Source organism: Ambystoma mexicanum, chromosome 7q (genome assembly GCF_040938575.1).
Source record: "Ambystoma mexicanum isolate Mex_15411 chromosome 7q, UKY_AmexF1_1, whole genome shotgun sequence".
Classification (NCBI taxonomy): Eukaryota; Metazoa; Chordata; class Amphibia; order Caudata; family Ambystomatidae; genus Ambystoma; species Ambystoma mexicanum.
Genome location: NC_090941.1, coordinates 1,012,295,875 through 1,012,312,678, shown reverse-complemented (window position 1 = coordinate 1,012,312,678; position 16,804 = coordinate 1,012,295,875). Strand labels below are relative to the sequence as shown.

At 48.8% G+C, this 16,804-nt stretch overlaps 1 protein-coding gene across 3 annotated transcripts in view; it reads left to right on the top strand.

The window, feature by feature from the left end:
- Nucleotides 1-16,804, top strand: part of PDE2A (phosphodiesterase 2A) — a 2,546,881-nt gene that overhangs the window by 2,446,573 nt on the left and 83,504 nt on the right. The window lies entirely within an intron of this gene.

Genomic DNA, 16,804 nt, shown 5'->3' with positions numbered 1-16,804 from the left:
CTCTGATAGCAAGCTGTCCGTGAAAAAGTGTTCATGTTGTGAAAGGGGGGGTTGAGTTCTAAGTTTCCTACCTGGAAGGAAGGGGTAAATGTGTTACAAGGAAGGGGATTCCGCGTATCGCCATCCAGTGTCCCACTCCCACTCTCCGAAGACCCCTCACCCTGGTGATCCTCCTGCACTGCACTGGTCCACCCCCAGGAACTAGATCCAAAAGCGATGTCAGTGTCCTGGCCACCTAGATGAGAGATCCCCGGGGAATAGCGGGGGATACACCTTCAGGTTTCTCACGGTGAGCTGAAGAGAAAGACCAAGTGGTCCTGCTGAGGTCTATGGAAAAAGCCTTCTACATTTGAAAGTCAGAAAAAGGTCCGAGCCTGACTGAGGGAGACCAGAAGTGTGATAATTTAGGGGAAGGGAACCCCGGACAAATTTGCATTAAGCTTGGGGAAGGGAACCCCGGCAAGTGCTGTGATTCTGAGGTCCGAGCCCAGCTGAGAAGGATCTGCGTTGAATCAGGTACTTTTTGATTGAGAGGTCTGAGCCCCGCTAAGGGAGACCTATGTGAACTGTTAAAGCTTTGAGAGGTCCGAGCCCGACGGAGGGAGACCAACATGAACTTTTTGTTGAACTGTGAATTAATGTTTGGAACGCTGGAAAAAGTGGCTTTAACGTGGAAGGCCAGGTGGGCCTCGATCCACGTTTTGAACTGCCTCCGCTTTGAGAACCTGAGCCAGAGTGTGACATCCTGTCTGCGGGGGCTGCCTTTCTCCGTACTGTCCAACGTGGGGAGGAGAGATGACTCAGCCCCTTTGATCCCTTATGTTATAACAGTGATTTTCCTTTGCATACATATTCCCCATTACACACTTTTTGCATGAGAGCTAGGTCAGGCATTTGGTTTTGTTAGTATAGGCATTTGGATTTGACAAAGACTGACCAGGACTGTGTTTTCTTTAGTATTTGATGGTAGAGACTACACCCGTCATAGCTGTAGGGCAAAGTAGGAGTTTCTCCAAACCCCAAGAATATGATAAAGGTTTTTAAACTTGTTACTCTTGTGTCATTGTCATGCTTGTGATACCATGCCTCCCTTACTATATATAATATATATATTCAATGAAAAGACTTTGTTAAAGAGATGTTATGGCTCCAAGTAAAACTGAAAAACCCTTGAAATTCAGCAGTTTTGGTAAGCTAAACAACCATAACTCATGCCACCTCTGTGCACTGCTAAGAATAACAACCAGGGCATCAAAGATGACATCACAAATGACATAACATCCCTTTAACAAAGTTTTTTCAGTGAATTTAATAGGTCCAAACCCCCAAATCCCCCTGCAACTTAGAGTACTAACGACTATAATCCCCATTACCTGTACCTCGATCCCCTTGGTTGATACTCCTATCTGTGTCCCTATCCCTCCTACACCTCTTACACATCTAGCCCCACACTTAAGTCCAAGGAGACACTGTCCTCTCTTGAGCACAGTCATTGTCGACTGTCTGGGCCTTCTCTCTCCAGCAACAAAGCACTATCTGTCCCCACCAGAACTCTACCCACAGGGGTCTGGGTCGGTATGGCCATTCCGTTGTGCCCGACCATCCCTGTCTTCTTCTGGTCCTATTACTGTTCTGCCATTTCCAGCCAGTCCCATCCTTATTGTGGGCTGTACACAGAGTCTCTCCCCTGGCATCCTCCAGGATAGCATCCCTATCGTGAAAGTTAAGCAGTTTAGCCACAATCAGTCACATGGGTGCCCCTCCTGGGTGTTTCCTATCTGGCACTGTGTGTGCTCTCTAAATTTCATAAGATACTTTATCTTCCAGGTATTTACAAAGAGAGCCTCCAGAAACAGTTCCATACTTGGAACGTCATCCTCCTCTGCAACTCTGAGAATTCAGACATTGTTGCTGCGTGAGAGGCCCTCTGCATCCTCAACATTTTCTTCTAGGTACCTTGTAGCTGATGTGAGGGCATTATTTCTAGTCCGCAGTACCGCAAATTTGTCTTCCGTCTTGCCCAACCTCCCTTCCGCCTCTGGCACCGTATCCTATCACTGCCATTTCTTTAGGTCATCTCGGACCAGGGATACCTCGACCCCTACCATCTACACCTTAGTTTCTAGAGAGGATCATGAATCCTGGATCGCCTCCAGCAACTTCTCCGTGGTGATCGTGCTGTACGGCACCGCCGCTCCCCCAGGGTCGCCCGTCGACTCCGGGCCTGGCTTGGGTCACTAGCCTTTCTTTGCCATGTATTGTTCTAACATCTGCTGCTGGCCCTTGACCATGGGGGCTACGCAGTTCACCCTCCTCCTTCACACTCACTGCTTGCTTACCTCTATCAAACTTCTACATGTGTGCCAGTGGTGTGCCCCGCATACAGGCATCATCACTCTTATAGGCCCCTGTGTCCAGGCCAGTATCTCAGGACAGCCGCAATCTCGATCCCCAACCAAGGCCCCTCTCCACAGCTAATTTCGAGCAAAGGCGGCAGGGTGCAGGTCTCCACTCCCTGCCCCTGAGCCACTGTCTCCCTGCTCAAGGGTCAGTTAGCTTTTAATCTGTCTCTTGTAAATTTAGAACTTGCTGATTACTGCCTTGGCAGCCATTAGAGGCGATGTGCTCGATCTGGGACCCAGCACCACCTCTAAGGCCTGATGCGGAGCCCAGCGAAAGGGGCTAGCCAGTTCACTTGGCACAGTCTCAACAGAGTTACCGTCTCACAGTCAGGGCATTCCGGCGTGGCCGCATAGCATTCATGAGGCCCCCGCCACACACCTCAGGGCAGGAGCTGGCCGGCCAGCATGTATCCCCACATACCAGGCTCAGATGTCCTCAAGAGGGGCCTCCCTGACGGCTGCAGCCTCATGGAGCAACATCGCCGCTGGCTGCATGTGTGCTGGCAAGGGGAGGGGGCACATACACTCAATCGGAGAGCCTCTCAGAGCCTCAGTGTGGTGCCTGATGCACCAGGTTCTGTGCGCACAGAGGGTGCTGCTCCATGCTCCCAGGGTGTGACCGCGGTCCTCTCCCTCATCGCGCCGTGTTGCTTGGGTGCCTGGGCCAGTTTCTGCAGACCGATGCCTCTGCTGCACTGCAATCCAAAATAGCGCTGCGGGTCGCCAGATGCCGATTTCTCCAGCCTAGCTCCGCTGATTCGCTTGTGACTGGTTTCCAGGGCTTCCTGCAATCTGTGTACCTCTATGCACCCGTCCTTTTCGGGGTGCCCAGGACAAACAGGCAGGATTGTTCATGATTTCAGCGGGCCGGGGAGCAGAGCTCAAGACTCTAACGTCTTCTTCATGCTGCTCTTTGCCACGCCTCCTCGCATGCTTGTTTTTTAAAAATGTTTTACACTAAAATGTCTTCTATATTCTTCAGGTTGCTTTATCATGTGACTTGATGCTTTGAAAGCCAGATATATGGAATAGTGCTCAAGTCTTTGAAAAATGTCCTAGTAAAGCCCTTGAATAACAATTTTGCAGAGCATTTTGTTGGTTTCAAAACTGCAGATGGAATAGGAAAAGATGAGGCTTCTCCAATACCTAAATTGTGAACTGTGCATCCAAGAAACCAATACTCAAATCATGCCTTCCACACTTCACACATTATGTGATACTGAGCAAATCACTTTACCCTGTTTTCTTTAACTATCAAAATTGGCATCGCCCAGCAGTGATATTATTCTGTGTGTGCTGTAGGTAAAGACTCACTCATATGGGTTTATGATATAAGTGTTATGCCAGAGACAATTATACTCTTAACCACTTATATAATGTACATTGGTGGGAAGGAAGGGTGGCAGGTGTGGATCTTGCATTGTAGGGAGGCAGGATGCCAAGTGAGGGTCTTATGTTGAGGAATGGCGGGTAGACAGGGTGCTTGGCACATGCTGTGGGATGGGAAGACAGGAAGCCAGTTTTGGGTCTTTTGCAATGTTGGCTGCTGTTTGGCATTACAAGTGAATCCACTAGTAGGACCATATTGACAATGCTTAGAATCAAGCTAGCCTTGCCAGAATTCATAGTAGCATTACTATAAAACCAGGTCTGGTTTATGGCAATCCACCTGGAATGGGCCGTTTGGCATGCGCTGTGAAAAAAGGAAAGGATTGGTTCTGCTCTTCCAGATAAAGCAATCCTAAAGTCTGTCAGTTAATAAGGAGAAGGTTTATGTGCAACTCACATGCGCACTAGAGCACATTTAGGAAAAAAGAAGTTTGCAACTGCCTATTTGTCATGAAGGTCACCTTTATCCATCTCGACACTTGGAATGCTGGAACTTGTAGGCCCCTTGTTATCCAGTGGCATAAAACAAAATGTGTGGGAATCCCTACGAGACAGGGTGAGGCCCCCCCTCTACAAGCTCAGCAACAAAGCATGAGCCGCGCCACACACCGTGCAGGCTTGGACCACCGCGCATGATGATCACGCTGCTGCAGGGCCCCACCACACACTGCACTACGTGAAAGAAGTATGTGTTTCAATCAAACCATTAATCTTTCATCTAGCGTAGAAACAAGGAGGCTGCGCCTGGCTCCTGATTCCTCACCCTCAATGTAAAATGCCAACACTGCCAGTAATATGGGCAGTAATATTACACACAGTAATGATACTATCAGAAAGAATGCTCATGCTAGTTCTGGCAGTATATAAAGATCAACTGCCTCAGGAAGAAAATCTGTCAATGGTGCTGCACAAATACTTGCTCAACCCCACACCACCATGTAAGGATACTCTACATGTTGACTTTGCTCCTAAAGCCCGTAAAACATGCAATGCTACGGTAAGGAATCATTTCCTTGTTTGACTGCACAAATGTCTCCACCCACCATGTAAGAACGCTCATCATGTTGACTTTGTCCTTACCAAAAGTGAAACATTCAATACCACAGTAACAAAACATTTATTTTCTGACTGCCACGCCCACATGTAAGAACACAAATCATATTGGCCCTGCCCCTTATGTAAGTAAAAAATGCCAAGTGGGCTTTGCCCAAAAATAGCAGTAAAAAATGTAAGAAAATGTGCCTGCTCCACTATCCCTAGCCTGGGCCCAACCTTGTACGCACATATTCATACCCATTCACCCACCAGCCACTCACTCAGTGGTGGCTGGTGAATTTGATCATTGAAGGGGCATACTCATTTCCCACAAATACACTAGAGTGACCAAGTGTAGCAAGGGAGCCTGAACCAACCAAAGGGGATCCTGTGGAATTTCTCCACTGAGAAAATATGTTGAATGATGGGTTCAAATGGTTCATTAAACTGTACACGTTCTGTGAAAATTGGGTAAAAAAAAAAAACAGATAGCTTGCAGTAAGTGAAAAGGGTAACGTCAATGCAAAATTGCAATAGATTAAATTCCCCAATAGTGCATAGGATCCTTTCCCAAGGCATGTTCACAATACCTTTGGCCACAATATATGCCAGTATCAAAACACGCTCACGCTGGCTGTGCCCATAAATGTCCATGATGGCTTCACCAATATAAGGCAGTATTCCCATATGAGAACATACTCATGTTTGCTTTGCATAAAATGTCAGTAATGATATATAAAAAAGCCTGTCCAAGCTGGCTCTGCCAACATATGGCAATATCCCCAAGTAAGGTCATGCTCCTGTTGACTTAGCCATTAAAAATGCCATGCCACAATAAGAAAGCATGTCCAACATGGCTGCACCAAAATGCCAGTCTACTCACATAATAATACTTATCATGCTTCCTTTTTCTCATGGCTCAAAGACGCGCACACCTATACACACAACATTTCCTAGCTCATTTATTCATTGACACACCCATTACATAATGCATAACACACCCTTGAAATCACGCACGGATACATACAAACATACATCATGAACATGCAACAGCCTTGCATTAACTGACGCACATGCATTTACAAAAAAATATTTTTTTCTTTCCTGTTTTTCTTACCTGCTGTTTCCCAAATCCTTCTTCCTGAGGGACTCCACTCCAGGAAGAAAGCCTCCAGCTCCCATGCTCCAGCCTCCACCATGCCGGCAGTAGCCGGGAATCAGGGAGAGCTTTCTGGTTCCTGTCATGTGCATTGGAGCTGGAGCGCCTCTATCCTGCGATGCAATTTATTTCTGAAGTCGGAGTGCATGCACTCCAACTTCAGAAAGAAATGAGCTGACTTCAGGAATACATTATTACTTTCTGAAGACTGAAGCTTGATGGGGCCCCCCAGAACATGGTGCATTACCGTCCCCCACACGCCACCCACACTGCAGGTCCTGTGAGGGCCCCCTCTAGGCCACTGTTCTTATCATGAAAGAAGTGGAAATACATATGCCATTATCCAAAGTGTGGTTGGTTAATCCAGGACTAGAAATGACAAGATTGCTGTAAAAATGAAGAAGAACAATACGGGAGCCCTCAAGTTATTATATGACTGCAAATGTACAGAATGGTATCCGGTCATTGCATCGAATACAAAGCATCGACAGACCATACCATTGAAAAAATTGCATCGGAAAAAAAACATTGAATGCATTTTTTTCAATGGTAAAGGGTTTAGTTTTGCAAAAAAGTGTTTTAATGGTTTAAAAAAGGGGGTTAGAGGGAATACATTTTTTTTTAAAAAAAATGCCTTCAATGTTTTTTTTTAGATGCTTTTTTGTCAATGGTTTGGTTGTCGATGGTTTGGCTGTCGATGCAATCACTAGGAACCGTACCAAATAGGTTTTTGTTGAAAGAGCATATAGGACAGGCTTGATAAAAGGCTGAGCTAGCTTAGAACCTTGATCTTGTCCGGTCATTAAAGGACGTACGGGCATTGTTGGGGCATCATAGTCTGCCTGATGTGCCAGAGAGGGCCATCACTGTAGTCTGACCCTGCACCAGAGCCGACCTCTTCCTTGCAATATTTTGTGTTCCATTATTAGCCTGACTATTCATGTTCATTATTATGTTAATTATGGCCTTCTGGCATCAACAGTGTAAGTGTAATGGCTTTGAACTTTTTTTTAATATGAAACATATCTTTGAAGGGGAGTGGGTTGGCAGAGGACAGAATGAAATATTGAAATCCTAACACGAGAGGAATGGGTGCCTATTCTGCTCACCCACTATACCATGTTATGTTTGATGTGAAGGCCCAGTGGAACGCCTGATTCCTCAGAGCTGTTTGTGAACTTGGGGAGGGCAGAGAGGGACGCTATGCAGCCCACGGGTTGCTTATCCTCTCGTTAGCTCAGTGGTCAGCCCTTTGTAGACCTTTCAAGGTCGGCACAGCCTTCCAGCTCTCCTTTTCTGCCGAAATGAGAACTTATTAGAAGTGGTAATAAAGCCAAGCTGCTGGAGCGCAAAGCAATGGATGCTGGTTAATGACTCATTACTAAAGCTATATACTCGGGAGGATAGCTCAGCAGCAACGTGCTCGCCTTGGAAGTAAGACGACATGGAGCAACACAGGTTCGATCCTCGAGTTCGCGCTTAGAAACCTCTGGATATTAAGCACATTATAAATAGCCAAACGTATCATATCATACACGAGCTCTGAGAGGGTACCAAGCAAGCAGTCATGAGTTCCTAGACTAGGAACATGGAGAAAAGCTTTGCCATTAGAAAGGATGGCAAATGGAAACAGCTGTTTCACTGCACACACCCAGTGACCCCATCAGCTATAACATCATGATGACTGGTGAACAGGACGTGTTCATCTAATAAAAGAAACCACACTTCCGGGGGTCGGTCATTTAGACCCTGGCACACATCCGTGTGGTTACTGATACAAGGCCTTCCCCTTGTATCTTCCTAACTCCCAACAATAGGTGGTGGGTTGTACCCGACCGCTGTTGACACGCAACCACTACACGCCTGTACTTGCACCATTATACAGAGCAGGTGGTGAACCAGGTAGGAGGCTGTTCCCGGTGCTCGCGTTCCGCCACAATGTCTCAGCAAGTGCAATGACACGGTGCGACCCACACTTCATAAAGCACCACTGAGGCTGTTCCTCAAGTGGCCGGCCTGAGGGAATCTTCTTAAATCCTCCCGTGCGGCCGGAGCCACCCTAAGGCTCCTGCAGGTAGAAGTAAACACCAGCACACTCAGTAATGAAAGACCGCAATGCCCGGCAGGGGAGACAGACCACTCTAGATCAGTGCCTGCAGGGGGCTCAAAAGTGTTCACACTGCAGTACCATGTCCCTAAGATAATCAGGTGCTTGTGCGGTTCACTGCATACGCAAAGCTCATAGTGATCAGTCCTCTCACTTCGTGAGATCAGCAAGAGGACAAAGGTTTGTTGCCTCATGACTTGTTTCCCCCCCCATACACAGACAAGACATGAAGAGTGCTGGTGTAGAAGAGCATGAAGACACTATCTCCCCCACCCTCACCCCCGTGGCCAAGAGAGAGGGCTACAAGACCAAGACACCAACAATGTGACATGAGAGGTAAGGCAAATTCATCACATCAATTTCACAGTTGCATGGTGCCAGAATGTGACTTATCATGATCTCTTGCAAGCCTGGGGCCTTAATGGGCCTTATGGAAAGAAGGACTATAGATGTTTTTTGCAGCTGCTGGGATAGACGAGGATAACAAGAAGAAATCCATGCTCCTATTTTATGCGGGGAGAGAGGCCCACAAATGATTTAAAACACTCCCGCATGGGACCGGCTCATATCTCAACAGAGAAACTGCACTGTCTAAAGGTGAACATTAATTAATAACGGTATCAGCTTCACCAGGCAAGTCAAGATCAGACCGAGTCTCTCGCCACTTTTTACGCCAAATTATGACAACTGGCAGCAATGTGCCCCTTTCCTGGCGAAGGAGAGATCAGGAACAGATTATACGGCAATGTCTTCATCACAAGTGCGGAAACAAAGCCTGGCCTAAAGCTAATGAGAATCCTGGAACTGGGACGTGCACACGAATTAGCGACTTTGCAGGCTGCACACATGGAGGAGGCTATGAAGAGTCTATGCGCTGAAGACCAGCTCCTCCAGAGGATCGCATATTAAGGCTAGAGCCAGTGGTCACGCCACAGGCCAACAACGGCAAGAACCTGTGAGAAACCCTTGTGAATTCTGGAAGGATCGTTGCCACACTTCCAAGGACGCCCAGCGATGAGCAGGAAATGTAAGTTCAACCACTTGGCAAATGTCTGCATGGTGATCTGTTCCCTCAACCATTCCAGAAAATCACAACCCAGATGCAAGGACTTCCAGCAAATGTTGTAATGAGAACCCTAGACGCATCCAAATAAAACACTGGCCTAGATAACATGGTTGACACTGAGGATGTTTTCTTCATATCCGTGATATGTCCAGCTCTACAAGGAAAATGACATCAACCTCTATGTGTGGTCACAATATTGTCTGCTCAGGTGCCAGGGCTGATAGATACTGGAGCATCCATTAATATAATGCAGTCCACTCAACTAAACAAATTGCAAGCTTCTCCCTGAATCGTTAAACCTAAGATAAGAATGTTTACTCACTACCCCTCCAAGGGGCATTTCATACACATGTCATGCATGACCAGTTGGTGATGCCAGCTGTGTTCTATGCAACGCAGAGCCTAAGGATACATTGCACAGCTGTAACACGGCAGATGATCTAGTCCTTGGCCATTTTGCTTTCAATGTTGACCAGACAGACATTGAAAGTCTGCCAGTGTGTACCAGGAAAATGTCCAGGTAGTGGGTTGTGAAGTCAAGTCCCTTTTTAGGCACACTCCAGAATAAAGACAACCCACTAGGGAAAAAGGCCAGGAGATAGCGTTGCAAGGATACCAAGGTTTAATTGTACAGAATACAAATATCAGCAAAGGACTCTGCTGCTCGAGAGTGCTCTGACCCTTATAGTTACAAACAGGGGCTTAAAAAGCCAATGTAGCTCACTACGAAATGGAGAAACATGAGCACTTTTCCTCAGCTTGCATACCAGTCTAAAAGATGCGTTCTGTGCTTTCTGGAGTCGCCAGAGTTGTTTAGCGGGGATACCCAACAATTGACTATTACAAGTTTCCTTGGCATGATCAATTTCTGCAGCTGATTTATCCCAAATCTGGCAACCACCACTCCTCAAACAATCTGATTTATTACTCCAGATATTCCGAGGTGCGATTCATCCCTTCGACAGCAGCAGAGACAGTACTGCCGATCCTAAAAGAACTGCTTGCAGCTCATGGCATTCTGCAAATTATGAGGATAGATAATGTGTCAAAGACTTTGAGGGATTCTGGACATTCTATGGGGTATAGCACCATAGAATCACGCTCTATTTGCATAGAGCCAATGGTGACATGGAAAGATGTATGCAGACCCTTGATGAAACATTTTGCATGACAAATAAATTCAGTTGGATGCTGCTCTCACTACATTATTAATGGCCTACAGATTATTGCTAAACACATGTATGGGAGTGGCACCAGCTGGAGCGTTCCACAGTAGAAAGATCCGGTCCCTAGTACATGAAGATGAACCTCGGCAGAAGCCAATCATAGCAACAGAGGCCACAAGACAAAAAGAGGTCATTAGCAATGACAGCGAATCTACGAGAAGGCAAATGGTCCCTTCTAACATTCAGGTGGGCGATGGGGCGCTGATACCAAATGCAAGGCTTCAAGACTCGCTTTGTCTCCCAAACGAGTCAACGCCAGTGAAAATCACAAACAGAACTAAATGGTCACAGCGACAAGAAATGACGAAGAAGTCACAAGAAACTGCATCTGGTTCTCTCATCGATTATCTACACAAAGCAGGGATGAGAAACGTATGGAGGACGGAACAGAACAGAACAGGGCGGAAGTACATCCAAGGGATGACTCCGACGGTTGAGATGAAGGGGAATCTAGTCAGCCGGATAACAGTGACGGCCAAACCGCTGTCTGTGAAAACGAAACATTCCCAGTGGTCAGGTACCCCCAGAGAAACAACAGTCAGATGCCGGCTAAACTGGCAAACTCTATAATTAGGCAGAGTTGTGGCAACTTAAATAAACAGGTGAGGGTGTGGGGGGGAGGTTGCCCATGAGTTTCACATCGTATCCCCATACCATGCACAGTTTATGTCAGGATGGTGCCTGACAAGGTGTGGCCGGCAGACATGATGTGTTAATCTAATTAAAGGAACCACTCTTCGGGGGATGGGCTACTTAGACCCAGGCACGAGTCTGTGTGGTTATTGGTACGAGGCCTCCAATCATAGCTTCCACCTCCCAACATGCGTGCGCTTAAATCCAAAAACAGAATCAAGATGGACGCGCTTCATGGTTCATCTGCTTAGCTTGCCGTGTACATCACTGTTAGAAGCTGCCACCGAGTGGTCAGAGGCTGGCCCTACACTATCATTGACAGCAAACAAAGCCTTTTTTATTTTTCCCTTAAAAAGATTCAAGCGGTACTAGGACGCAGGAAGTGTGTTTGGGTCAATCAAAATGCTTGGAAAGCATTATTAAGTACCATCATTGGCTTAGAACCCGAGCCACGGTGCACCTGACCATTTTATTCCCCTTGCGCTTATCTGTCTTCTTCTGTCAATTGCCTCTTCTTGCTCTCTGCCACCTCCCTCCCCCTTGTTCTTCCAAATACACATCCACGTCCAGCTCCAACGAAATAGAAAAGGGCTTAGCATGTTCCTGTTTCACTCTCCCTGGCGGACATCTTTTCTTTTTTTCTAGTATGATAAAAACGACTGCTCTCTGAGCATGCCGCAGTCGCACACTTAGTTTCCTCATGGTGGGTAGAAAGCTCCTGAACACTTAAACACATGCTGATAGTCTTATATATATAAGCCTTGTTGCTGTATGTATATCTAATAAATAAACAATCAATCATATATTGGCCCTCATTACGACCCTGGCGGAATTCGGAAAACGATGGCGGAAATGCAATACCGCCATCGAATAGCGCTCGGTGCGACTATGACCCGTCACCGCAAAGTACGAAGCCATTAGCGACACCGTAGTGAACGCCAACGCTAACTGCACCAAGCACGCGCGCGCGCGCCATGCCAAACCGCAAACACCACCATGGCGCAAGGGTACGCCAATTCCGACCCTAGCGGACATGTACCTAACGCCATCAAGCATGGCGGAATGTACCATTCCGCCATGGTGAGAAGTACGGCATCGCGAATCAACCGTAAACGGCCCCACTGAGTGCCTGTACACCGCTCCCTGCCCACAAAGTACAACTCCCCGTAGTTGCAATGAAGTCACAATGCAACCAGTGAAATGTACAAGTCACCCATGCATGCCAACGAACAAAAGAAACACAAGAGGGGCCAATGGGAGCTGCAGGGCACAGATGGCACGAATACAGAAGCCATCCCAATGGACATGACCACAGTCCCCCACCAAGAAACGCACGCAAACACAGGCACCTGTGACCAGCAATATTCCGAGAATCACATCATTCCACCAGTCCACCTGGCTGACCGGCATCTGTTACACAAAACCCAATCCCCCGCCCCTGAGCATGACAACATTCAAACTGTCATATTGGCAGCCCCCATCCCTGACCACACGGGCTTCGTAGGCAAACGCGCCCAGTACAGTACCACGCAACTAAACTCCGAAGCTGGAACCCAATGCAGATCTCCTCACAATACATCGCCCCCCAAATAGGCATATGCCACATCACTTGCAAAGAAAAACGCTACACGGGCCAAATCAGAATAGAAATTTAATGCACATCAAAATCACCAAGCCCATACAGCCATCAGGCCATGAACTCCAAAACACTTTTCACCATTGTGGGCTGCATCCGCAAGAAATGACCAGCCACTACTTGTGTGACGCCCTGTTCCATCATGGTACACAGAGCCACATTCACGTACGAAAAGGCAACATGGAAGCGCACAGAACCGCAGGGCCGTCCCAATGGGGAGGCACTAGTCCAGCTGAAAGGCCGAAATGTTGCTCCGAGCCACCAGTACTGCGTAAGGGCATGTGGGCCATTGGCGATCGTCCCATAAGATCGTAATGCTGCTCCACTGATTAACACGAAGCAGCAGGTGTCGGGAGTAAAACCCATCTGCAGGAGTGGCATACAGATGGCAGTGGCAAAAGGGGAGGAGATACCTGTCAACCAAAAGAAAAGAAAAAGAACAGAATGGCCATCAGAACTACATTCCAACAACTCACTCCAATGATCACACTAAATCCACAGCCATATGCATGCTAGCCCACTCCAAAGGATCATCACCACCCCAAAACCACTTGCGACTCATAACCATCTATATCGAGGTGCAAACACCATCACAAACGAGTGTACCTGTGCATGCGTCTGTCAAAACAGAATCCATCAGATGGGAAGGTCAACGTGCATGGACACAAGTGTCTGAGGGCGCGTCGAGACAGGGAGGGCTCAACAAGGCCAGATAGACGATGGTCCCACTATGGCAGCCCTGCATCACATAGCGTAGGGGAGGCAGATAGATCCCAAGAAGCCCTGTACATGGCAAACTCTGTATCAAATCACCTGCCCATGCATCCATTCATCATTCCCTCATCCCGGGATTAAAACGCCTGAATATTTACTCACATAACATTAGAAATATCCATTGAGTCTGTGCGTTATGCAGCCTGCAAAATCCACAGTGCCCCAGCCCGTAATTCCAGTGTAGTGAAGTAACATGTATTTGGGAACGTCCGGCCTCATCGCCCACGTCGCAATTGCGCATCCCAAACTATTCATATCAATCATTGCATCCTCGCCATGGCCCCTGTCTCAAGGACATTGAACAATAGTACGTTATATTTGCAGTCAGACCTGTGGGCATTTCCTCGCCGCTAGCTGAAAACCGAAAGCGCCGCCCTTCGAATTCCTCATTTGCAACATCACGTCGAAGAGGCATCTGTGGCCGTTTGAAATCACTAATTATTCCATCGAGTGCGGCTGTGTGTGAAAATGGCAACTGCCTTCACCCACAAATGGGACGCCCCGCCCGTCGTTGCAACTCGGTACAGTGATGCATGAGGGCCCACCGTTACTCGAGTACTACGTTCCACTGACCCTTCACAAGTCTGTTCGCGACTGCACAGATAGTATGTGAAACAATGGGACCACAGCAGAATGAACATATCAACCAATCTTACACGGCCATCGGGTACAAATACATGATTGCAATAGCAAGATGCCATTCCCCGAATTGCAGCGTTGTGCGCGGGACGTGCTCGGCCAAAGGGGAGAGCAGTTTGCACAGGTGGAATGAATCACCACAGGTGGAGGCCATACAGCCTGAAAACACATAAATTGCACAGCCAGTCTCCTCCCACAACCACACCGAAATGCTACCGGCAGGACTCGCGATGTTGGCCCTGGGGGACCTGATAGCACTGCAAGTACTCCAACTCCAAGAAGAAGACGAACACCAACTACAACCGGCCGCACGGAGGAGACGCAGGAGGAGGAGGAGGCCAAGGCAGGGCCAGCAAGGGCCGCCAGCACAGCCACTACCACCACGCAGGCAGCCCGCAATCCCACGCCTCCGAGCACATCCGTTCAACCTCACTGATGAGCAGATCCACACCCTCTACCGCCTGGACCGGGACACCATAGCCGCCATTGTGGACATGACACAGGCTGACCTTGTCAGCATGATAGATAGCCCAACCGCCATCCCACCCCTACTGAAGGTGGTGTCTGTACTCCACTTCCTGGCCACAGGCACCTACCAGCACACAGTCGGACAGTTGCATGGCATTTCTCAGCCACTGTTCTCACGGACACTATTTCAAGTGCTCGATGCCCTCCTGCAGCACGCAGACGACTACATCTCTCTACCACGCTCGGAGCAGGAAATTACCAACACAAAGGTGGGATTCCATGCACTTGCCGGCATACCGGGTTGCATTGGTGCCATCGACTGCACCCATGTGGAATTGGTCGTCCCACATGCCATGGAGGCCCAGTACCGCAACCGAAAACAATTTCATTCCCTGAATGTACAAATGGTGTGTGACTCCAACAGGATCATTACACATTGTTGTGCCCGATTCCCTGGATCAACCCATGATTCTATGGTCTTGAGGAACTCTACAATACCACGCTACATGGAGCGACACGCAGGGAACAGATCCTGGCTACTCGGTGAGTCACATTACATGCATGATTATGTGGGGTATGTGATGCGCCAATGACCTGGCAGGAAGGGGGGGGGTGTGCGTACGTAGCAATGGCATTCCACATCATACGTTTCTCGTCCACATACAGGTGATGCTGGATATCCACTGAAGAGATGGCTCCTCACACCAGCCCGGAACCCACGGGACCAGCATGAGGAGGACTACAACCATGCCCACTCACGTACCCGTGTAGTCATAGAACAGGCATTCGGCCTACTGAAGGGTCGTTTCCGCTGCCTCAGCAGGTCTGGCGGGGCACTCCTGTACCGCCATGTGAAGGTTGCAAAGATGGTGATGGCATGTGTCATGCTCCACAACATGTGCGTACGTAGAAATGTGCCCATGCCCCCTGACGCAGAACTGCAAGCACCTGATGATGGTCATGATGAGGGTGGGGATGTGGCAGCACCTCATGGAGTCTGCGAGGCACCGGAGGCCCGTGACATTCGTCAGCATCTCATTGATGCATGCTTCTAGCACTCACGCCTGGTGGCTGATACATGGACACGGGACTCGTGGCACTGTGTGTGTCTGGGACATGCACAATATGGACTGTACGCCTATGATGGCCTAGTACACAAAGATCAATGTCCACACATCTCATTGGTTGATCGTGCACTGTTTATGGCATATGTGATATCATGTTAAACACCCTATCGACCCGCCACCCAAGTGAGCCCAACACACCCCCTCCACCCTCCTACCTCCCCCCCGAACACCAGTGTCCAAAGATGCTCATTGTCAGTGGGCTGTCGCTATTGCAAGCCCCCTCTGCGGGTATCAGGGGCACCCCTGCCTGTGGAGCGCAGGTTCCTCCCAGATCTACGTTGGGGGCTGCCCTGGACGGAACTTGCAACGGATGATGTGTCTGCCTGCTCACGTCCATGCATGTCCCTAAGGGTTTGCGAGAGCTCAGTGAGCACACGGCGCACTGCGGCAAGTTCGGCACATACGTCTTTGGACGTCGCATGCAGTTCCCCCCTCAGGCTCTCGGTGCTTCTCTCCATTTGGACTCTCAGGCTCTCGGTGCTACTCTCCATTTGGACTCTCAGGCTCTCGGTGCTACTCTCCATTTGTGCCCTTAGCGTCTCTGTACCTCTCTCCATTTCTGCCCTAAGTGTCTCAGTTGATGTTTCTATGTCTGCCTTAGTGCCCCCACATTCATCGGCATGGTCCTTGAGGAGCGTGGCCAGTTGCTGCTGTTGCACGATTAACTGGTCGAGGGACTGTTGCCTCTGCTGGGCCATGGCCATTTGCGGGGGTGTCACAGAGGGGCTGTTGTCCTCATGTTGCCTTGCCACAGGGCTTGTGGGGGATGGCCAGTCGTCGTCTTGTGGGTGCCCCTGCGTGGTATCCTCATGTTGTACGGGATGGGACAGACAGGGGGATTGGGACAGGTCATGGATGGATCTGACTTCGACATCCCCGTTTTCTGTGTCCGAGCATGCTGCCATCAATGGGGTGTCACCTATGGTGCTGCTGCCACCAGAGGCAGTGCCTTCTGTGGCATCCATTGGGGGGACCTGTGGTGGTGGTGTTGTGGGCATGCTGGCTGCTGGGGTGCCTGTTGATGTTCCCTCCTCTGTGCTGCCACCTGATTTGTGCTGCTGCCGTGTCTTGATGCGTGCAGCTGAGGTGGAGGGTCTCTGGCCGTTGGTCTTGGCCCTCTTTGCAGGTGTGCTGGTAGGGGTG